The sequence below is a fragment of the Mustela nigripes genome, chromosome 8 (assembly GCF_022355385.1).
Source record: "Mustela nigripes isolate SB6536 chromosome 8, MUSNIG.SB6536, whole genome shotgun sequence".
Classification (NCBI taxonomy): Eukaryota; Metazoa; Chordata; class Mammalia; order Carnivora; family Mustelidae; genus Mustela; species Mustela nigripes.
In genome coordinates, this window is record NC_081564.1 from 86,566,115 (window position 1) to 86,569,954 (window position 3,840).

Below are 3,840 nucleotides of genomic sequence, written 5' to 3' on the forward strand. Positions count from 1 at the left end.
CAAAACTAATTTGATTTTATGTTTAATTATTTCATTCATATAACAAACCATATTGTCGATCAGTAAACTGTTTAAAGTGAAAGGTAATACTAACTATACTAATGTTATGTGGGTGGCCATTTGTCCGCATTTATAGCAAGAGCATTGAGTGGGTGGGGACACCTATTTTTAATTAATTGAAAATCAAGAATTAATCAGCTCTGATGCTGAAATATAATCATCTGCCTACTTTTGACTAGTAATTCTTTTTTTTGTTTTTTTTAAATTCTCAATTGCTCTCTCATCCTCTTGCTCTTAATTTCTGTTATTTCTGTTAGGAAATCCCCCTAAGTGATCTATATTGTATGGTCTCACAGAATATTTATGGAAGATCGTTAACATCTAATTTAGGTCTTTCTAAAACATTCACAATGCTAACATGAAAAATTTTTTAAATAGAAAACTTATGAATAAAAGCACAACTATATCCTCTTATGTAAGTTTTTTTTTCTTTCTTTCTTTGCCAGGAAGAAAAATTCCAAGGTGAATAATCACTGAGGTATTTAAGAATGTAACTCATTTGAATAATATAAAACCTGCTTTTCTAAATACAAAATCTCTACTGTAAACAAACAGCGATTTCGTGCAAAACTGGGTAATTTCTACCTCCCCGATTTTGCCTATGTGATTATTCCCAAATGAAATGCCTTTTCCTTTGATCCAATTTACGTTTCTCTGTTCATACCCTTGTTCAAACACACCACTAAAAAAGAAAAAAAAAAAGGCTTTCCACCATTTACCCTAAATTTGATTACTCTTCTGCTCACTTTCCCATCAATATTATTACTGCCTCTTTTTGGCTATTTACATTAGTACCAGCTTAGAATTTCAGCATTGAACAAATATTAATTGAAAGAATGAATGAAAGAGCGCAGGATATTTTGTGTGTATACAATTATATTCTACCTTATTTTTCAGTCAAGAGGGTAAGTGTCTTACACTGTTACTTTCTAAACTGATTGTGATGAATTCATAAGCCACATGGCTTTGTTTAGCACCAAATGGCAAAGATCCCCCCTTTCCTCCTACCAGCTGCCTCCCGGAGTCACTGCCCCGTTAACAGGCACTGTAGGAATCAAATCTGTTCCACCATGAAGCCCAGGAAAAGTATCTCAATTTGCTACACCCATGAGAGCTGACAGATTGTACTGCAATAAAGTCGAATTAATATATAGCTTCAAAATATATGCTCTCCATCATGAGCACATTTTAGTCAAGATTTTGTAACTATATTGTAATCTTTTAAGTGAAGGTATTCAGGCTTTAAATACTCTTAGGCATTTTTATTTCATTTCATCCAGCATTCAACTATGATTTCTGAAACTTTTCAAAAAATGTCGGTGTGATTCTAATGTTGTGGATGTTATTGTAAACTTTTATTAATTTTCCTTGTGAAAACTGAAGTTAATCCTGAAGGTTGTCTTTAAGTGTCTTATAAAAGGGCACACCACTTATGTTTCACACAGCATCGTAATTAAATGATCAAAATGCCTGCAACGAACCATTTATAAGACATCCACTGTCTTCATTTTCATTTATAGCTTTCCATAATCTTTCCTCATTTAAAATGACAGTGGTTCTGTTTCTCTAGAGCAGACAGATAATGCTCTTGAGCATAATCTTTTAAGTCCTACTTGTAACGTTTCCCAATAGGCACATTGTTGCAGAAATACCAATGACTAATAACTCTGAAGATTATGCTGGGAGGACAAATTTGATCAAGATACCAATACTGAAGGTTGTAACCACCAGAAGTAATTTTTCTAATGCTGACTAATGAAAAAGTAAGTTAAAGATGGATTAACCTTGCTAAATTCATCGATTTCTATCTCATAACTGACCACAGATATCAACATTTGGGGGCCGGTTAAGCAGCCTTGCAGTGAGAGCAATAACAGAACGAGATTCTCCCAGGGACAAGAGCTCTTAGGTTATCGTCACATATTAGCTGTTTAAACACCATACCTTGAGGAAATGTATAATTTAGTTTTGAAAGAATCTTAAACATAAAGTTTGAATAAATTATAGCGATGAACTTGATTACTGAAAACCTAGGATAATAAATCATGGAAGTACAGTGCATGCCTTCCACCTTCACACACTTTCTCGTGAATATCCCAATCCCCACCCGGAGCCCGACACGTCTTCTCCCTAAGAACACTCACGAGCTTACTCATTTTTATCTCTACCCACAAGCAGGCTTTTGAAATCTACTGTTGTATTTCTCCTTGCTTGATGGACATCCCTCATGTTCTACTGAAATCTCAATGTCTGCATATCCCTCAGGTCTTTTCTCAAAATAACAAAATATTGGCTAAGACCACTCAAGGTCCTTCCCCAACTTAAGTGGAAATAGTGAACTTGTAATCGGTGGTAATGGGCAAACTCTCCAAGGACTGCCCAAACAGCTGCCATGGAGGACTACTTTCTCCCTTCTTGACTAAATGCAGAGGAGTCTCACTGGAAGAAGGAGCCCTGATGAGCTTGCAGGAATCAGCAAAGCCTTCAGAAAAGATCTAGAGATTGGCCAAGTAAGTACAGGTGTACTGGGTGCTGGCTTGTGGACATGAGCCCAGGCGTGGACACGTGAGAGAGCGTATACAGGCTATGACTGTAAAGACGTCTCCGTTCACTCCAGGGGAAGGAGGGAAGTAGAGAAGAATGTGGCTGCCGAGGTCATCAGGATCCAGTTGGTGAAGGATGTGTGTCATCTCAGTGGGGAGATCTTGAGCCCAGAGTGTAAAGCAGCACCTTCAGTGGTCTCTCCGTTTTCACGGTCACTTCCATGATCCACTTACACACCAGCTGATACAAAATTCCTAATGCACAGCTTTGATAATCCAGCTCCTTTGTAAATCTTTAAGAGCCCAAAATACTTAATTGAGCCCAAACAATATTAAGTATTTTCTGGGGTTAGCTTTTTCTGCCACTTTCCCCTGCATGTGTATGTATGTGTTATTCATGGTCCAAATGGCTTGGAAACTCTTTCTTGCCTCCACATTCCCAAAACATTCTTGCGCAGGCTGTGCTCCCACCTCATGCGAATTCTATACCCTTGTTGGTCTTCATCAACAGGATCACCATAATAACGTAATATTAGCAACTAGCATTAAATCATATGTAAGAGTTTATCTTACAACGCTCACTTCATGACTGCCTAGCTAGAGCCCCCCAGAAAGGACAATGTTCTTTTCTAATGCACTTCTGAACAAATTGACCAATATTTTATGATTTTGTCATATTTTGTTTCTATTTTAGTCATTTGTGTTATATCATAAACTTTAAAATCTTGGACTCTGTCTTATTGGTTTCTTAAGGTGTGTGCATACTGTTTTTCTTTTAGGAATTTTTTTTTTTTATTCTTTTAGGAATTTTTAAAACTAAAGTATAATTAACACAGTGTTATATTGGCATAAAGTATAGTGCTTTGATAATTCTACGCATTACTCAGTGTTCACCACGGTAAGTGTGCTCTAAATCCCCTTCACTTATTTCACTGTCACCCACCCCCTTCCCCTCTGGCAACCACCTGTTTGTTCTCTGTATTTAACAGTATGTTATTTGTCTCTTTTTCTCTTTGTTCCTTTTTATTTTTTAAATTCCACATACGAGCAAAATTGTATGGTATTTGTCTGACTTATTTCACTTAGCATTAGCTCCTCTAGGTCTATATGTGGTTGTAAATGGTAGGATGCCATTCTTTCTAATAGCTGAGTCATATTGTATATAATATACCACATCTTTCTAATAGCTGAGTCATATTGTATATAATATACCACATCTTTCTAATAGCTGAGTCAT